The sequence below is a fragment of the Phoenix dactylifera genome, chromosome 1 (assembly GCF_051530095.1).
Source record: "Phoenix dactylifera cultivar Ajwa chromosome 1, Ajwa_hap1_PhDact_Kaust_v1.1, whole genome shotgun sequence".
In the NCBI taxonomy this organism is placed as follows: Eukaryota; Viridiplantae; Streptophyta; class Magnoliopsida; order Arecales; family Arecaceae; genus Phoenix; species Phoenix dactylifera.
The window spans coordinates 31,106,111-31,127,437 of NC_143190.1; the positions used below are offsets into that span (position 1 = coordinate 31,106,111).

Below are 21,327 nucleotides of genomic sequence, written 5' to 3' on the forward strand. Positions count from 1 at the left end.
ACGGCGGTGGTTACAGGATGGAGGTAGAGGCCCAGTTGTGGCTCCGTAGACGGTGGTGCCAGGGTAGTCGAGCATGGGTTTCCGGCGGGCAGCGACTTCTTCCGACAATCGATCGCAGGACCGACAGTGGTAGAACCGTGGAACTCGTGGCACGGTGGGTTTCTGTGGGGCGCGATGATCTCCGGCGGCGAACCAGCGGCACGGCGGCGTCGTGAGGGGAGACGGCGATGGGTGTGGGCACAACGACAGGGAAGGGCCAACCATGAAGGGGCTGTTCTTTTTTTTTGTTTCTGGTGAGGTCCAAGAGAGGGGATCTTCCCCTTCTGGCATGAACCAAGAGAGAAAGAGAACTAGATCCCGGGCATGGGCAGATAACTTAGCTTGTGGCTTTAGCAGCGGGGGCAAAGCCGGCGGCTCTGATACCAAGTTGATGAAGCACAAGTGCGGGAAAAGAGGAGAAGAAGGAAGAACAAGAGAGGAAGAAGGAAGAAGAGGTTATAGAGACGCAGGAAGAATAGAGGAGGAGAGGAGGAGAAGAGAAGAAGGAGAGGGAAAAGAAAGAAGAGAGAAAAACGTAGAGGAGAAATTTCAATTCGCTTCATTAAAACCTTAATCATGAAAATAGTTCCTTATATATAGGGCCCAAATACACAATTTGCATAAATCCCTTATACAAAAAATAAATCCTAATAAGCTCACGAATAACACAAATAAGCCCTAAAATGCAAACAAGCCCAGAAATGACATAAAACAAATATGAAAAATAAAATGGTGGACTAAGCGGGGACATAATCAGCTCCGATGTTCCCATCACCATCCCCATTAGAACTGATTCCCTTCAAAGTTTTGCCCAAAATTCCAGTTCGCAGGAACAACATTATCAGACTCCACCTTCCTCCCATCACTTGCAGTCACCTGGAATGACAAACTCTGACCTACCAACTTCTGATCAGTCTGCCAATTCTCACCCCAATTCCTCGTCATCGGTATCCAGCCCGTGTTCGAGCCCTTGACCGACACCGCGGTCACGTCTCCAGCACCCGCGACGTTGAAGACCAACACAAGGATCGCGTTGGGGTTGCCCTTCATCTCAAACCTCATCCCTCCTTTCTTGACGCACGGCACCCTCCGGTACTGCACCAGGATGATCCCTACATGGTAGTCCTTCACCAGCTTGACGAACATCGGCATGGAGAGATCGAAGTGCTTGCGGGGTGCGTTGCACCAACCACCGTTGTCGCTGGGCTTCGAGGGATCCGGGGGGCAGAAGTTGGTGGCCGTGATGGTAATGCCGCCCGGGACACACCACTGTGGGTCGTTGTAGCACTGGATTTCATAGCACGCTCCACACATGAGACCATTGTTGAAGAGGGCTGTGCTTAGAGCTGCCGTCTCGAGGCCGTACCCTTGCTTGATGAGATCACCATATCCGCACGCTCCTTCGGTTTGAGTGGAACGGAAGGAATCAGAGATGATTTCAAAGGCAAACTCGGGATAAGCCGCGATTGGGGTTGACGGTTCAGGAGTCCTAGGATGTTGCACTAGAGCACGGATCTCTCGTTCGAATTCGTCATGATCAGCTCGTAATGCAGATATTTGTTCCACAAGATCTTGCAGAACTCTGGGGTCCATAGTGGTTAAAGGGGTCTTAGAGTCAGTGAGGAGGTACTCTACCACTATGGGTTGGCATACAGGGACTAGACTAGTTGATGATATGACATGCAATGCTACTAATGAACCCTAACTTATCAAATGTAATGAAGGACAACCCACTAATGCAACCTACTATGAATTCGGAAATCAGCAAATTTTCACAAAAATAACTTAAAATTAAATGTTACTAATTTGTACTTTGGTTATTTCAGAATTAAAGTAGGAAATTAGTCACTATAAGAAGTTAGGTTGCAAGCACGTATTACAGTCGTTCTAATCCTAAAGTAATATGATCGACGGATGTTGAGAATTATCCTGTCGCTAAGGTTTGCTAATTTAATATCTAGAATTAAATGGTGGGTAGGATGAGTGTGGTAGTAGATGTTTTAGGTTTTGCAGTTTGACAGAAAAGTAAGTTTGCAAAATAGGAATGTCATACAAGAGAATTAGAACATAATTAGATAAGCAAGCCCAAAAGAAAGAAGAACCTGTTACCTGTGGCGGATGCAGTAAACCGGAAGCGTCCGTTGTAGAGTCTCAAACACGAAGTTGGTGCTAGGCGGAGCTAGCTGGAGCGATGGGCCTGGATCTGCAGCACAAAGGCTCCTGGGCTTCTGAAATGAGCTGAAGGAGACTCTGGATCAGACCTGAAACAGGACCTACGGCCAAGTGTCCTTGGTCCGCGCTTAAAGAAGCGTGCACGCGGGCCAGGGCAAAGCCGGACCTCCGGCCACTTGGGCTTGGGTCGTGCTCAAAGGAACTGGTGCACGGGTCAAATGATGGAAGATGGGCTTGCGGCATGCGGGAGCAAGAGCGGTTGGGGTGAGTCAGTGGCGTTGGAGCCGCTGGCCCTTGGTTCGGGTAGGAAGGATGGAGGACAAGGGAAAAAGGGCAAAGTGGGAGAGAAGATGAGGGAGGCGAGGGTGGGGATGGCGGCCGAAGTCGGGGAGGTGCTGTGGTGGTGATCGGGGAGGCAGTGGCGAGGATGGCGTGGGTTTCGGTGTCGTTCACGGGCGATGTCGGCGGGTCGCAGTGAAGGCGGACACAGCGGCATCAGCGGATGAGGCTCGGTGGAGGCGGAGCCCAGCGGAGGCGACGCAAAAACGGTGGAGTGGCAGCAGCGACGGCGACTCGAAAGAGGAGGCGGAGCTCGACTTCGGTGACGGTGCGGTGAGTCGTGCGCAGGCAGCGCGGATCAGCGGGGAGGGCATGTTAGAACCCGCCCATGCTGCTGATATTTCAAAATAAAATCAGATGGCAACGGAAGGGGCATGTGCGGGATCGACGTTCATCGCATGAACATCATTTGATAACCGTTCGTAGTTAGATAAGGATTAAAAACTTTTAATAACTTTAGAAAGATCAGATCTTCACCTTGTGCGGGTAGATGATCACCGCAAACTGAAGTTCGTGGTTTAGGATGAAGGTTCGCTTGAAGCCGTTCAAGTGCCCGGCCTCTACGGGTATCCACACGAAGTAGAGGACCGATCAAAGCTTCCTTGTCTCCCCGGGGTGCTAGCTTCCTTGCAGAGACAACTTTGGATGGCTGATTTCCTCTCTATCAATCAACCCTTGATTGTGCTTGAGAGGAGGAAGAAGAAGGAGGGATCTTGAAGAAGAACCAAAGCCCTTACTGCAGCCTTTCTTTTTCCTGCGTTGGATGAAGGAAGGGAAGGGGAGGAGGCCGCCAAGGCTTCTTCTTCTTTTCTTCTTGCTTGCGGGGAGAGGGTGGCTACGGCTGGGAGGAGAGGAGATCAATGCTTAGGGCGTCAGCCCCCTTTTCACCTCTTTATAAAGCATCCAGGGCTCCTACAACTTAGGAGCCCTAGACTAGTTTCCTAAGAGGGGGCGCCGGCCCCCTCTCTTCATGCCGCACCAAGGAAGCAAAAAGGGGAGGGGCTTGCGCCCCTCCCTCTTGGTAAACCCTAATCCACATTTAGTAGGGTTTGGAATGCCCTAATGTGGTCAAGCCCAAATCCAATTAGGCTTAGCCCAAGGGTGAACCAATTTGGATCCAATCTAGGTAAGTCCTAATTCAATTAGAACTTAAATCAATTTTGACTCAATTGAACTCTTCAATCCTAATCCAATTAGGAGTCTTATTGATTTATTAGATTAATAATTAATTGTGACTTAAGAAACCCTAATCCAAATTAGGACATATTTGATTTTAGTCCTAATCTAATTAGGACTCTTATTTGAATCCGAAGTCCTAATCCAATTAGGATTTCTAGGAATCCTATTCTAAGTAGGAATCCAAAAATGAATACAAAATCCTAATCTAATTAGGATTGTAGGAATCCTACTCCAAGTAGGAATCCCAGTCCTACTCCAAATAGGATTTCCAGTCCTAATCCAATTAGGATTCTAGAAATTCTACTCTAAGTAGGATTTGTGTTTTAAGTCCAATTAATCAATTCCCATTGTTCCTTCTTCAACTTATTATCAATCGAATTGATTACTCGTGATTCATAATCACTTTTCAACCATCGGATCGGTCAATACTTCTAGTGTGTGTGACCCCATAGGTTCTACTCTGACTGGTAGTGAGATATATTATGATCTCTATCATAATATCATTGAAAACTCCTTTCAATGGATTGGAACGATTCCAACTCTACTCATTAGGGTTTATCGATCATCGAGATAATCCCTGTGAGTCCCACCATCCACCAGTGACACCTAGCAGCATATAGTGGCTACCCAGTAGAATAGAATGATGAACCTCTAGGTGCAGTTATCATGTGATACAGTCCTACTATCGTGGATCCCTACAGGACGGAGGTCATGGACAACTCGTCAAACCCCATCGTCTGTCATATGTGAAGATTTATTCGACTTAAGTTCAAGAGTGGAAAACTCTTTCTCCACTGTGCATACTGCCCCGGCCGAGGTCTTACGAACTCAGTCTTATAAATCACATAGGATCTCTCCTTATCTATCAAGGTCGATAGATTTCTTATAGGTGCATACCCTACTCCTACAGTGAACTTACTGCAGCCAATCTACACTGCATGGACCTATATGGCTGAGACCATGTATGTGAGCAGTCAAATTACAATAACCTCACTGTGAGTAGCTGAAGCACCGCAGGTCAAAGGACCAGTCACACTACTGCAACATCAAGCAAGTCACTGACGAGTGGATAGACATCCAAGTGACTTCTTGTATTGGTCACGCTCAGTACCCTTGTTCTTAACAAGCACCTGCACTATTACTTCAGTGTCGCCACACTGTGGACTCGAGTCTCGTCCATCCATAAGGAAAGTAATCTGTGCACGGATCTCATCGGATCGATTACCGTCCTCGTGATGATCCATCGATCAGGAGCGTTCAGAAATTAATCACTAATGATACGTAGCTCAAAATTCTCAACTCTTGAGAATATGCATCATCATCTTATTAATTCCTTGGACGATTCATAGACATAATAATAATATAAATGAAAAAGATGCCTTTCATTTATTCAATAATAATAAAGTCAAGTACAAATTATGTCCTAGAATTAATAATGTGTCAGCCAAAATTGGCTTCTAAGGCATACATCTAACAATCTCCCACTTGCACTAAAGCCAATCAGTCATATATCTTAGTCCCATCTTCTCAAGGTGGACTTCAGTCTTTTGCTGACTTAGCTGTTTAGTGAACGGGTCTGCCACGTTGTCCGCGGAGTCTACTCTCTGCACTTCGACATACTTCTTCTCAACATAGTCGCGTATGAGATGGAAGCGCCGCTCTATATGCTTGGACTTCTGATGAGACCTTGGCTCCTTAGCAAGGGCTATGGCGCCATTATTATCGCAGTATAGTGTTATGGCATCTGATGACATTACATCCAATTCCGCAATGAATTTCTTGAACCAGAAGCCTTCCTTAGCAGCTTCGGAGGCGGCGATGTATTCAGCTTCCATAGTAGAATCAGCAATGATCGGTTGTTTGGAACTCTTCCAATTCACCGTACCACCATTGCACAAGAACACATATCCAGATGTTGACTTCCTATCATCGACATCAGTCATGAAGTCTGAATCTGTGTACCCTTCTACCTTTAACTCTGATGATCCTCCAAAGACTAAGAATAAATCTTTAGTTCTTCTCAAGTACTTAAGAATATTCTTCACAGCTGTCCAGTGTTCTTCACCTGGATTCGACTGATATCTGCTTGTAACACTCACAGCAAGAGCTATATCTGGTCGTGTACATAGCATGGCATACATGAGGCTCCCTATTGCCGATGCATAAGGGATCTTGCTCATGCATTGAATCTCTTCAGATGTGTTGGGGCACATCTTCTTGGAGAGATGAATTCCATGTCTTAGGGGTAAGAGACCCCTTTTAGAGTTTTCCATGCTAAACCTTTTCAGCACTTCCTCTATGTACATCTTCTGTGATAGGCCAAGCATCCTTTTAGATCTATCTCTATAGACCTTTATTCTCAAAATATAGGATGCTTCCCCAAGGTCTTTCATAGAGAACTCTTTTGACAACCAGACCTTGATCGAGGTTAGCATGGGAATATCATTTCCTATCAAGAGGATGTCGTCCACGTACAGTACGAGAAATACGACAGCGCTCCCACTAACCTTTTTGTAAACACACGGTTCCTCCTTATTTTTGATGAAATCAAACATTTTGATTGCGTCATCGAAACGAGCATTCCAACTCCGAGATGCTTGCTTTAGTCCATAAATGGACCTTTGCAGCTTGCAGACCTTGTGATCTCTATCACAGAAAGTGAAATCCAAAGGTTGTTCCATATAGATATCTTCTTCAAGATATCCATTTAGGAAAGCAGTTTTCACATCCATCTGCCAGATTTCATAATCATGAAATGCTGCAATGGCAAGCAATGTTCGGATGGATTTCAGCATGGCTACAGGTGAAAAGGTCTCCTGATAGTCAATGCCTTCGCGTTGACTATACCCTTTCGCCACAAACCTTGCCTTATAGGTCTCTACCTCTCCATCCGAACCTATCTTCCTTTTGTAGATCCATTTGCATCCAATAGGTACAATACCTTCTGGTGGATCTACTAAGGTCCAAACTTGGTTGGAATGCATGGAGTCTAATTCTGACTTCATAGCTTCTAACCATTTCTCAGAATTGACATCAGATATCGCCTCGTTGTAGATTTTGGGATCCTGTATGTGATCCCTATCTTCCACTAGAAACATTTCCTCGGTATCCTCTTCTAGTATACCTAAGTATCTATCGGGAGGATGGGAGACCCTACTTGATCTGCGAGGTGGTTGAGGGACATCGTGTACTGGCTCTGTATTAATGGGTTCGATAGGATCCATGACTCGTTGCTTTTCAGAGACTTTCTCTTCAAGCTCAATTTTCCTCCCACTGCCTCTATCAAGGATAAACTGGTTTTCCAGGAAGATGGCATGACGGCTCACAAACACATTGTGATCCTCTGAGACGTAAAAATTGTATCCTAATGACTCTTTGGGATATCCTATAAAACGAGCACTTATGGTCCTAGCCTCTAGTTTGTCTGCCTGTAGTCTCTTGACGTGGGCCGGACATCCCCAAATCTTGAGATGACCAAGACTTGGTTTCTTACCATGCCATATCTCATACGGTGTGGTAGGAACGGATTTAGAGGAAACTCTATTAAGTAGATATACTGCAGTAAGTAAGGCATCTCTCCAAAGAAACATCGGTAGATCAGTGAAGCTCATCATGGACCTGACCATATCCAATAGGGTCCGATTCCTCCTCTCTGACACCCCGTTGAGTTGAGGTGTACCAGGAGGTGTCCATTATGAGACTATGCCATTGTCCTTGAGATAGTCTCAGAATTCTCCACCAAGGTATTCTCCTCCTCGATCTGATCGAAGAGCCTTAAGGGGTTTTCTAGTTTGTTTTTCTACTTCATTTTTGAATTCTTTGAACTTTTCAAAAGATTCAGATTTGTGTCTCATAAGATACACATACCCATACGGTGAATAATCATCGGTAAAGGTAATGAAGTACGAATAACGTCCCCTGGCTAACACATCGAATGGGCCACATACATCTGTATGTACTAGGGTAAGTATTTCAGTGGTCCTCTCCCCATGTCCTACAAAGGGCAATCTAGCCATTTTTCCTTGAAGACAGGATTTGCAAACTGGATATGACTCGGAAGTCAATGAGCCGAGAAGCCCATCTTTATTCATTTTGTTCATTCTGTCCTCTCCAATATGGCCAAGCCTGAGGTGCCACAAATATTTTTGGTTTATCTCATCTCTGGATCTTTTGGATCCTTTGGCACTCACTTCTTGCTCAGACACATTTATAGATACATCCATATGCAAATGATAGAGACTGTCAATCATAAAACCACGTGCGACTATTTTATTTCTTAAATAAATAGAACAGCAGTCTTTGTCAAATGTAAAAACATGACCTTCTTGTGCTAGACATGAAACTGAAATCAAATTTCTGCTAGCAACAGGTACATAATAGCAGTCTCTAAGTAATAAACTAAAACCAGACGGTAGTCGCAGATGGTAGGTGCCCACAGCCACAGCAGCAACTTTTGCCCCGTTGCCAACCCGAAGGGTTACTGCACCTTCCGCCAGCCTTCTACTTTCCTTTAGACCCTACATGGTAGTGCATAGATGAGCACTAGAACCAGAATCTATAACCCAACTAGAAGTAGAAGAAACTGTTAGATTAGTTTCAATTATGAGCAAGTCTATACCTTTTGAAGGTGTGTCACCTTTCTTGTTCTTCAGGCTCTCGAGGTATGAAGGACAATTCCTCTTCCAGTGGCCGTCGACATTGCAGTGAAAACATTTTTCTTTGTCATTGGCCCTTTTCTTTTGAACTTCCTTCTTTGGCTTCTTGTCTTTCTTCTGCTTCTTAGCAGGCTTCTTTTTCTTCCAAGTAGACTTTCTCTTGGAACCAGAAGTCAACTCAGCAGCAAAGACATCGCCCCTTGAACCTTTCAAGGCTCCCTCAGCAGTTACCAATATATTTATTAGTTCAGTCTTAGTGCATTTAATCTTATTCATATGGCAGTTTACTATAAACTGACCAAATGAATTAGGAAGGAATTGAAGGATCAGATCAACTTGCAATTCCTTGTGCATGTTCATACCGAGCTTCTCAAGCTCCTCTAGGTCCTTGATCATAGTCAGACCGTGATCATGGACGGACTGCCCCTCGCGCATCTTTGCTTTGAAGAGCCTCTTGGACACTTCAAAACGAGCTGTGCGACTCTGCTCACCATACAACTCTTGCAGGTGTGCCAGTATGTCCCTAGCAGTCTTCATATTTTCATGCTGGCATTGTAGTTCATTGGACATGGATGCCATGATATAGCACTTGACCCTAGTGTCATCGTCTGTCCACTTCTCATGCGTCGTACGCTGATCAGTGGTCGGACGTGCTGGTAATGCGGGGATGTCATTGTCGAGCACATAGCCTATTTTCTCGCAACTCAGAATAATTTTGAGACTCCTAAGCCAGTCTCTGTAATTGGTACCGGTCAATCGGTTGGTCTCAAGAATACGGGTCAAAGGGTTTGAGGCTGACATTATGATCTGCAGAGAGTAAGGATTCTAGTTAGACTTTTGTACTTAATCCTAATCTGTTCTAAGGTCTTTTAGAACAAATGTAACTCCCACTATTTTCTCGAATCCCTCACACTCCCCTGGTAGGAAAACGGAAATCCCACACGACTAGGGTTTCTAGTGGGTACTGCGGTCCCACCGATTTACAAGCCACCTCACCTAACAGTTATTGGTGACACATAGATTGATGAATGTACAACTCTTGTACAACGCTTCTCAAGCATGTTGCAGTGTAACTTGGTCTCTAAGCCATGAAAACCTCACCTAACAGTTATTGGTGCCATTTCTTAGTTAAGTCAGACCCACCGTATAACCGTAGGAATAAAGTCGTCATTGGGTCCTCACCTAATAGTTATTGGTGCCCAACCCCACCTTTATCCTACAACATCTCATGTCTATAGAGAGGTCCAGCCCCCCGATGCAACTTGTCCACTGTGTCCAGCCGAGACAAATCAACATCAGAAAGACCTTAGCAGCTCTACTACAGTGGAAGACCTATTGACTTAATATTGGTTAATCAGATCTTAGTGTTTGCAACTTGAGCTCTTCATAAGAGGTAATCGAACAATTGGCCAGGTAAGCAGGTGGGAGGCTCTCCTTACTCAGAGAGTAAGGTCCTAATTAAGTAACCATCTTTCATGCTTTCCTAGACACCAATTAGATCAATTAATCTAATATGACTTGCTTTTGTCGGTTCACTCTCGACTTGATTGAGGAGGTTTTAATTTAAGTCTCAATTGGATTTGCTACATCACATGTAAACCTATCTACCCGACTCTCATTCACATCACATGCAAACGGCACATTGCAGGCAGTTATAATCGTAGCAATAATTAAAGCTAAACTTTAAATAGGTGATGATCATGGATTCTAGTTAGGTCGTATTACAAGTACATGCACATCAATCGATCAACTGGTCTTCAACTCTTGAATTGGTTCCAAGCCTCCTTGATTCGATCCATGACCAACTCTTGATCCAATCGCCATCAACCGCTTAGACCCCTGCTCATCTCATGCATCATCTTTGACTTGATCGTTGACGTACATCACATCACAGAAATACAACCAGATATAAAATAAAAACAAAAATAAATTACATCTCCCTTTTAGGAGGCATGCAGGCCTCTCAAAATATTAAATAAGATGCATGCAAGCATCTGAAAAATTACATGACATTACAGATCACATCGCAGGTCATTACATTCGATACCAAAAGGGTTTGAATCGTATGATCATCACCATATGCAACAATTATAATTTTCAGATCTGAGAATTAATTGATTATGTTATGACATAGGTTGCTGATCATGCTAATCATGATTCTAAACTTTGTAATCTCATTAACAATGCAATTAAAATTATCATCTTATCACATAAAAATCAGCATGCAAAAATTCAGCAACCCTGAAAAATCTGCATGCAGAAATTTTCAGCATGCATGATCATTCAATTTTTAGATCTAATAAGCCTTTAGATAATTAATTCTTACCTTAATCTACGAAGCCTAAGTGCCGCTGATATTTCAAAACAAAATCAGATGGCAGCGGAAGGGGCATGTGCGGGATCGACGTTCATCGCATGAACATCGTTTGATAACCGTTCGTAGTTAGGTAAGAATTAAAAACTTTTAATAACTTTAGAAAGATCAGATCTTCACCTTGTGCGGGTAGATGATCACCGCAAACTAAAGTTCGTGGTTTATGATGAAGGTTCGCTTGAAGCCGTTCAAGTGTCCGGCCTCTACAGGTATCCACACGAAGTAGAGGACCGATCAAAGCTCCCTTGTCTCCCCGGGGTGCTAGCTTCCTTGCAGAGACAACTTTGGATGGCTGATTTCCTCTCTATCAATCAACCCTTGATTGTGCTTGAGAGGAGGAAGAAGAAGGAGGGATCTTGAAGAAGAACCAAAGCCCTTACTGCAGCCTTTCTTTTTCCTGCGTTGGATGAAGGAAGGGAAGGGGAGGAGGCCACCAAGGCTTCTTCTTCTTTTCTTCTTGCTTGCGGATGAAACAAGGAGAGGGGAGAGGATGGCTACGGCTGGGAGGAGAGGAGATCAATGCTTAGGGCGTCAGCCCCCTTTTCACCTCTTTATAAAGCATCTAGGGCTCCTACAACTTAGGAGCCCTAGACTAGTTTCCTAAGAGGGGGCGCCGGCCCCCTCTCTTCATGCTGCACCAAGGAAGCAAAAAGGGGAGGGGCTTGCGCCCCTCCCTCTTGGTAAACCCTAATCCACATTTAGTAGGGTTTGGAATGCCCTAATGTGGTCAAGCCCAAATCCAATTAGGCTTAGCCCAAGGGTGAACCAATTTGGATCCAATCTAGGTAAGTCCTAATTCAATTAGAACTTAAATCAATTTTGACTCAATTGAACTCTTCAATCCTAATCCAATTAGGAGTCTTATTGATTTATTAGATTAATAATTAATTGTGACTTAAGAAACCCTAATCCAAATTAGGACATATTTGATTTTAGTCCTAATCTAATTAGGACTCTTATTTGAATTCGAAGTCCTAATCCAATTAGGATTTCTAGGAATCCTATTCTAAGTAGGAATCCAAAAATGAATACAAAATCCTAATCTAATTAGGATAGTAGGAATCCTACTCCAAGTAGGAATCCCAGTCCTACTCTAAATAGAATTTCCAGTCCTAATCCAATTAGGACTCTAGAAATTCTACTCTAAGTAGGATTTGTATTTTAAGTCCAATTAATCAATTCCCATTGTTCCTTCTTCAACTTATTATCAATCGAATTGATTACTCGTGATTCATAATCACTTTTCAACCATCGGATCGGTCAATACTTCTAGTGTGTGTGACCCCATAGGTTCTACTCTGACTGGTAGTGAGATATATTATGATCTCTATCATAATATCATTGAAAACTCCTTTCAATGGATTGGAACGATTCCAACTCTACTCATTAGGGTTTATCGATCATCGAGATAATCCCTGTGAGTCCCACCATCCACCAGTGACACCTAGCAGCATATAGTGGCTACCCAGTAGAATAGAATGATGAACCTCTAGGTGCAGTTATCATGTGATACAGTCCTACTATCGTGGATCCCTACAGGACGGAGGTCATGGACAACTCGTCAAACCCCATCGTCTGTCATATGTGAAGATTTATTCGACTTAAGTTCAAGAGTTGAAAACTCTTTCTCCACTGCGCATACTGCCCCGGCCGAGGTCTTACAAACTCAGTCTTATAAATCACATAGGATCTCTCCTTATCTATCAAGGTCGATAGATTCCTTATAGGTGCATACCCTACTCCTACAGTGAACTTACTGCAGCCAATCTACACTGCATGGACCTATATGGCTAGAGACCATGTATGTGTGCAGTCAAACTACAATAACCTCACTGTGAGTAGCCGAAGCACCGCAGGTCAAAGGACCAGTCACACTACTGCAACATCAAGCAAGTCACTGACGAGTGGATAGACATCCAAGTGACTTCTTGTATTGGTCACGCTCAGTACCCTTGTTCTTAACAAGCACCTGCACTATTACTTCAGTGTCGCCACCCTGTGGACTCGAGTCTCGTCCATCCATAAGGAAAGTAATCTGTGCACGGATCTCGTCGGATCGATTACCGTCCTCGTGATGATCCATCGATCAGGAGCGTTCAGAAATTAATCACTAATGATACGTAGCTCAAAATTCTCAACTCTTGAGAATATGCATCATCATCTTATTAATTCCTTGGACGATTCATAGACACAATAATAATATGAATGAAAAAGATGCCTTTCATTTATTCAATAATAATAAAGTCAAGTACAAATTATGTCCTAGAATTAATAATGTGTCAGCCAAAATTGGCTTCTAGGGCATACATCTAACAATCTCCCACTTGCACTAAAGCCAATCAGTCATATATCTTAGTCCCATCTTCTCAAGGTGGACTTCAGTCTTTTGCTGACTTAGCTATTTAGTGAACGGGTCTGCCACGTTGTCTGCGGAGTCTACTCTCTGCACTTCGACATACTTCTTCTCAACATAGTCGCGTATGAGATGGAAGCGCCGCTCTATATGCTTGGACTTCTGATGAGACCTTGGCTCCTTAGCAAGGGCTATGGCGTCATTATTATCGCAGTATAGTGTTATGGCATCTGATGACATTACATCCAATTCCGCAATGAATTTCTTGAACCAGAAGCCTTCCTTAGCAGCTTCGGAGGCGGCGATGTATTCAGCTTCCATAGTAGAATCAGCAATGATCGGTTGTTTGGAACTCTTCCAATTCACCGTACCACCATTGCACAAGAACACATATCCAGATGTTGACTTCCTATCATCGACATCAGTCATGAAGTCTGAATCTGTGTACCCTTCTACCTTTAACTCTGATGATCCTCCAAAGACTAAGAATAAATCTTTAGTTCTTCTCAAGTACTTAAGAATATTCTTCACAGCTGTCCAGTGTTCTTCACCTGGATTCGACTGATATCTGCTTGTGACACTCACAGCAAGAGCTATATCAGATCGTGTACATAGCATGGCATACATGAGGCTCCCTATTGCCGATGCATAAGGGATCTTGCTCATGCGTTGAATCTCTTCAGATGTGTTGGGGCACATCTTCTTGGAGAGATGAATTCCATGTCTTAGGGGTAAGAGACCCCTTTTAGAGTTTTCCATGCTAAACCTTTTCAGCACTTCCTCTATGTACATCTTCTGTGATAGGCCAAGCATCTTTTTAGATCTATCTCTATACCTTTATTCCCAAAATATAGGATGCTTCCCCAAGGTCTTTCATGGAGAACTCTTTTGACAACCAGACCTTGATCGAGGTTAGCATGGGAATATCATTCCCTATCAGGAGAATGTCGTCCACGTACAGTACGAGAAATACGACAGCGCTCCCACTAACCTTTTTGTAAACACACGGTTCCTCCTTATTTTTGATGAAATCAAACATTTTGATTGCGTCATCGAAACGAGCGTTCCAACTCCGAGATGCTTGCTTTAGTCCATAAATGGACCTTTGCAGCTTGCAGACCTTGTGATCTCTATCACAGGAAGTGAAATCCAAAGGTTGTTCCATATAGATATCTTCTTCAAGATATCCATTTAGGAAAGCAGTTTTCACATCCATCTGCTAGATTTCATAATCATAAAATGCTGCAATGGCAAGCAATGTTCGGATGGATTTCGGCATGGCTATAGGTGAAAAGGTCTCCTGATAGTCAATGCCTTCTCGTTGACTATACCCTTTCGCCACAAGCCTTGCCTTATAGGTCTCTACCTCTCCATCCGAACCTATCTTCCTTTTGTAGATCCATTTGCATCCAATAGGTACAATACCTTCTGGTGGATCTACTAAGGTCCAAACTTGGTTGGAATGCATGGAGTCTAATTCTAACTTCATAGCTTCCAACCATTTCTCAGAATCGACATCAGATATCGCCTCGTTGTAGGTTTTGGGATCCTGTATGTGATCCCTATCTCCCACTAGGAACATTTCCTCGGTATCCTCTTCTAGTATACCTAAGTATCTATCGGGAGGATGGGAGACCCTACTTGATCTGCGAGGTGGTTGAGGGACATCGTGTACTGGCTCGGTATTAATGGGTTCGATAGGATCCATGACTCGTTGCTTTTCAGAGACTTTCTCTTCAAGCTCAATTTTCCTCCCACTGCTTCTATTAAGGATAAACTGGTTTTCCAAGAAGATGGCATGACGGCTCACAAACACATTGTGATCCTCTGAGACGTAAAAATTGTATCCTAATGACTCTTTGGGATATCCTATAAAACGAGCACTTATGGTCCTAGCCTCTAGTTTGTCTGCCTGTAGTCTCTTGACGTGGGCCGGACATCCCTAAATCTTGAGATGACCAAGACATGGTTTCTTACTATGCCATATCTCATACGGTGTAGTAGGAACGGATTTAGAGGGAACTCTATTAAGTAGATATACTGCGGTAAGTAAGGCATCTCTCCAAAGAAACATCGGTAGATCAGTGAAGCTCATCATGGACCTGACCATATCCAATAGGGTCCGATTCCTCCTCTCTGACACCCCGTTGAGTTGAGGTGTACCAGGAGGTGTCCATTGTGAGACTATGCCATTGTCCCTGAGATAGTCCCGGAATTCTCCACTAAGGTATTCTCCTCCTCGATCTGATCGAAGAGCCTTAAGGGGTTTTCTAGTTTGTTTTTCTACTTCATTTCTGAATTCTTTGAACTTTTCAAAAGATTCAGATTTGTGTCTCATAAGATACACATACCCATACGGTGAATAATCATCGGTAAAGATAATGAAGTACGAATAACGTCTCCTGGCTATCACATCGAATGGGCCACATACATCTGTATGTACTAGGGTAGCATTTCAGTGGTCCTCTCCCCATGTCCTACAAAGGGCAATCTAGCCATTTTTCCTTGAAGACAGGATTCGCAAACTAGATATGACTCGAAAGTCAATGAGTCGAGAAGTCCATCTTTATCCATTTTGTTCATTTTGTCCTCTCCATTATGGCCAAGCCTGAGGTAACACAAATATTTTTGGTTTATCTCATCTCTGGATCTTTTGGATCCTTTGGCACTCCTTGCTCAGACACATTTATAGATACATCCATATGCAAATGATAGAGACTGTCAATCATAAAACCACGTGCGACTATTTTATTTCTTAAATAAATAGAACAGCAGTCTTTGTCAAATGTAAAAACATGACCTTCTTGTGCTAGACATGAAATAGAAATCAAATTTCTGCTAGCAACAGGTACATAATAGCAGTCTCTAAGTAATAAACTAAAACCAGACGGTAGTCGCAGATGGTAGGTGCCCACAGCCACAGCAGCAACTTTTGCCCCGTTGCCAACCCGAAGGGTTACTGCACCTTTCGCCAGCCTTCTACTTTCCTTTAGACCCTGCATGGTAGTGCATAGATGAGCACTAGAACCAGAATCTATAACCCAACTAGAAGTAGAAGAAACTGTTAGATTAGTTTCAATTATGAGCAAGTCTATACCTTCTGAAGGTGTGTCACCTTTCTTGTTCTTCAGGCTCTCGAGGTATGAAGGACAATTCCTCTTCCAGTGGCCGTCGACATTGCAGTGGAAACATTTTCCTTTGTCATTGGTCCTTTTCTTTTGAACTTCCTTCTTTGGCTTCTTGTCTTTCTTCTGCTTCTTAGCAGGCTTCTTTTTCTTCCAAGTAGACTTTCTCTTGGAACCAGAAGTCAACTCAGCAGCAAGGACATCGCCCCTTGAACCTTTCTAGGCTCCCTCAGCAGTTACCAACATATTTATTAGTTCAGTCTTAGTGCATTTAATCTTATTCATATGGTAGTTTACTATAAACTGACCAAATGAATTAGGAAGGGATTGAAGGATCAGATCAACTTGCAATTCCTTGTGCATGTTCATACCGAGCTTCTCAAGCTCCTCTAGGTCCTTGATCATAGTCAGACCGTGATCATGGACGGACTGCCCCTCGCGCATCTTTGCTTTGAAGAGCCTCTTGGACACTTCAAAACGAGCTGTGCGACTCTGCTCACCATACAACTCTTGCAGGTGTGCCAGTATCTCCCTAGCAGTCTTCATATTTTCATGCTGGCATTGTAGTTCGTTGGACATGGATGCCATGATATAGCACTTGACCCTAGTGTCATCGTCTGTCCACTTCTCATGCGTCATACGCTGATCAGTGGTCGGACGTGCTGGTAATGCGGGGATGTCATTGTCGAGCACATAGCCTATTTTCTCGCAACTCAGAACAATTTTGAGATTCCTAAGCCAGTCTCTGTAATTGGTGCCGGTCAATCGGTTGGTCTCAAGAATACGGGTCAAAGCGTTTGAGGCTGACATTATGATCTGCAGAGAGTAAAGATTCTAGTTAGACTTTTGTACTTGATCCTAATCTGTTCTAAGGTCTTTTAGAACAAATGTAACTCCCACCATTTTCTCGAATCCCTCACACTCTCCTGGTAGGAAAACAGAAATCCCACACGACTAGGGTTTCTAGTGGGTACTGCGGTCCCACCGATTTACATGCCACCTCACCTAACAGTTATTGGTGACACATAGATTGATGAATGTACAACTCTTGTACAATGCTTCTCAAGCATGTTGCAGTGTAACTTGGTCTCTAAGCCATGAAAACCTCACCTAACAGTTATTGGTGCCATTTTTTAGTTAAGTCAGACCCACCGTATAACCGTAGGAATAAAGTCGTCATTGGGTCCTCACCTAACAGTTATTGGTGCCCAACCCCACCTTTACTCTACAACATCTCATGTCTATAGAGAGGTCCAGCCCCCCGATGCAACTTGTCCACTGTGTCCAGCCGAGACAAATCAACATCAGAAAGACCTTAGCAGCTCTACTACAGTGGAAGACCTATTGACTTAATATTGGTTAATCAGGTCTTAGTGTTTGCAACTTGAGCTCTTCATAAGAGGTAGTCGAATAATTGGCCAGGTAAGCAGGTGGGAGGCTCCCCTTACTCAGAGAGTAAGGTCCTAATTAAGTAACCACCTTTCATGCTTTCCTAGACACCAATTAGATCAATTAATCTAATATGACTTGCTCATGTCGGTTCACTCTCGACTTGATTGAGGAGGTTTTAATTTAGGTCTCAATTGGGTTTGCTACATCACATGTAAACCTATCTACCCGACTCTCATTCACATCACATGCAAACGGCACATTGCAGGCAGTTATAATCGTAGCAATAATTAAAGCTAAACTTTAAATAGGTGATGATCATGGATTCTAGTTAGGTCGTATTACAAGCACATGCACGTCAATCGATCAACTGGTCTTCAACTCTTGAATTGGTTCCAAGCCTCCTTGATTCGATCCATGACCAACTCTTGATCCAATCGCCATCAACCGCTTAGACCCCTGCTCATCTCATGCATCATCTTTGACTTGATCGTTGACGTACATCACATCACAGAAATACAACCAGATATAAAATAAAAACAAAAATAAATTACATCTCCCTTTTAGGAGGCACGCAGGCCTCTCAAAACATTAAATAAGATGCATGCAAGCATCTGAAAAATTACATGACATTACAGATCACATCGCAGGTCATTACATTCGATACCAAAAGGGTTTGAATCCTATGATTATCACCATATGCAACAATTATAATTTTCAGATCTGAGAATTAATTGATTATGTTATGACATAGGTTGCTGATCATGCTAATCATGATTCTAAACTTTGTAATCTCATTAACAATGCAATTAGAATCATCATCTTATCACATAAAAATCAGCATGCAAAAATTCAGCAACCCTGAAAAATCTGCATGCAGAAGTTTTCAGCATGCATGATCATTCAATTTTCAGATCTAATAAGCCTTTAGATAATTAATTCTTACCTTAATCTACGAAGCCTAAGTGCCGCTGATATTTCAAAACAAAATCAGATGGCAGCGGAAGGGGCATGTGCGGGATCGACGTTCATCGCATGAACATCATTTGATAACCGTTCGTAGTTAGGTAAGGATTAAAAATTTTTAATAACTTTAGGAAGATCAGATCTTCACCTTGTCCGGGTAGATGATCACCGCAAACTGAAGTTCGTGGTTTAGGATGAAGGTTCGCTTGAAGACGTTCAAGTACACGGCCTCTACGGGTATCCACACGAAGTAGAGGACCGATCAAAGCTTCCTTGTCTCCCCGGGGTGCTAGCTCCCTTGCAGAGACAACTTTGGATGGCTGATTTCGTCTCTATCAATCAACCCTTGATTGTGCTTGAGAGGAGGAAGAAGAAGGAGGGATCTTGAAGAAGAACCAAAGCCCTTACTGCAGCCTTTCTTTTCCCTGCGTTGGATGAAGGAAGGGAAGGGGAGGAGGCCGCCAAGGCTTCTTCTTCTTTTCTTCTTGCTTGCGGATGAAACAAGGAGAGGGGAGAGGGTGGCTACGGCTGGGAGGAGAGGAGATCAATGCTTAGGGCGTCAGCCCCCTTTTCACCTCTTTATAAAGCATCTAGGGCTCCTACAACTTAGGAGCCCTAGACTAGTTTCCTAAGAGGGGGCGCCGGCCCCCTCTCTTCATGCCGCACCAAGGAAGCAAAAAGGGGAGGGGCTTGCGCCCCTCCCTCTTGGTAAACCCTAATCCACATTTAGTAGGGTTTGGAATGCCCTAATGTGGTCAAGCCCAAATCCAATTAGGCTTAGCCCAAGGGTGAACCAATTTGGATCCAATCTAGGTAAGTCCTAATCCAATTAGAACTTAAATCAATTTTGACTCAATTGAACTCTTCAATCCTAATCCAATTAGGAGTCTTATTGATTTATTAGATTAATAATTAATTGGGACTTAAGAAATCCTAATCCAAATTAGGATATATTTGATTTTAGTCCTTATCTAATTAGGACTCTTATTTGAATCCGAAGTCCTAATCCAATTAGAATTTCTAGGAATCCTATTCTAAGTAGGAATCCAAAAATAAATTCAAAATCCTAATCTAATTAGGATTTTAGGAATCCCACTCCAAGTAGGAATCCCAGTCCTACTCCAAATAGGATTCCCAGTCCTAATCCAATTAGGACTCTAGAAATTCTACTCTAAGTAGGATTTGTGTTTTAAGTCCAATTAATCAATTCCCATTGTTCCTTCTTCAACTTATTATCAATCGAATTGATTACTCGTGATTCATAATCACTTTTCAACCATCGGATCGGTCAATACTTCTAGTGTGTGTGACCCCATAGGTTCTACTCTGACTGGTAGTGAGATATATTATGATCTCTATCATAATATCATTGAAAACTCCTTTCAATGGATTGGAACGATTCCAACTCTACTCATTAGGGTTTATCGATCATCGAGATAATCCCTGTGAGTCCCACCATCCACTAGTGACACCTAGCAGCATGTAGTGGCTACCCAGTAGAATAGAATGATGAACCTCTAGGTGCAGTTATCATGTGATACAGTCCTACTATCGTGGATCCCTACAGGACGGAGGTCATGGACAACTCGTCAAACTCCATCGTCTGTCATATGTGAAGATTTATTCGACTTAAGTTCAAGAGTGGAAAACTCTTTCTCCACTGTGCATACTGCCCCGGCCGAGGTCTTACGAACTCAGTCTTATAAATTACATAGGATCTCTCCTTATCTATCAAGGTCGATAGATTCCTTATAGGTGCATACCCTACTCCTACAGTGAACTTAATGCAGCCAATCTACACTGCATGGACCCATATGGCTAGAGACCATGTATGTGTGCAGTCAAACTACAATAACCTCACTGTGAGTAGCCGAAGCACCGCAGGTCAAAGGACCAGTCACACTACTGCAACATCAAGCAAGTCACTGACGAGTGGATAGACATCCAAGTGACTTCTTGTATTGGTCACGCTCAGTATCCTTGTTCTTAACAAGCACCTGCACTATTACTTCAGTGTCGCCACACTGTGGACTCGAGTCTCGTCCATCCATAAGGAAAGTAATCTGTGCACTGATCTCATCGGATCGATCACCGTCCTCGTAATGATCCATCGATCAGGAGCGTTCAGAAATTAATCACTAATGATACATGGCTCAAAATTCTCAACTCTTGAGAATATGCATCATCATCTTATTAATTTCTTGGACGATTCATAGACACAATAATAATATGAATAAAAAAGATGCCTTTCATTTATTCAATAATAATAAAGTCAAGTACAAATTATGTCTTAGAATTAATAATGTCAGCCAAAATTAGCTTCTAGGGCATACATCTAACAGGGCACGGGGCAGCGACAGCGCATGGCAGTAGAGATGGCGAGGTGGCGGCGGCATAGGCGGTGGCGGGGAAGCGACAGCGGAGGCATGTGGCGAAACGGCTGCGGAAGAAGATGAATAGAGGTAGGTTTTTTTTCCCTTTTTTTTCTCTTTTTCCTTTCTTTTTTTTTTTTTTGCAAACACGTGTGACTCACGTGCAAGGGTTTTGTGGCAAGCACGTGTGACGCACATGCAAGGGAAGCACGCGCAGATCACGTGCGGCTCTCTCTCTCTCTTAGCGGAACCGGGCTAGCGGGTTAACGGGTTTGGATCTTACCCGTTAATGAAGTCCGTCTTCAACTGCTAACGGACTTGGTGTAATGCCGCGGTCTTCACGACGGTGGTTGCAGGACGGAGG

At 43.4% G+C, this 21,327-nt stretch overlaps 1 pseudogene; it reads right to left on the reverse strand.

Annotated features, from left to right (window-relative positions):
- Positions 1-809: 809 nt before the first annotated feature.
- On the reverse strand, positions 810-1,632 carry LOC148715148 (expansin-A2 pseudogene; annotated as a pseudogene).
- Between the last annotated feature and the right edge of the window lie 19,695 nt (positions 1,633-21,327).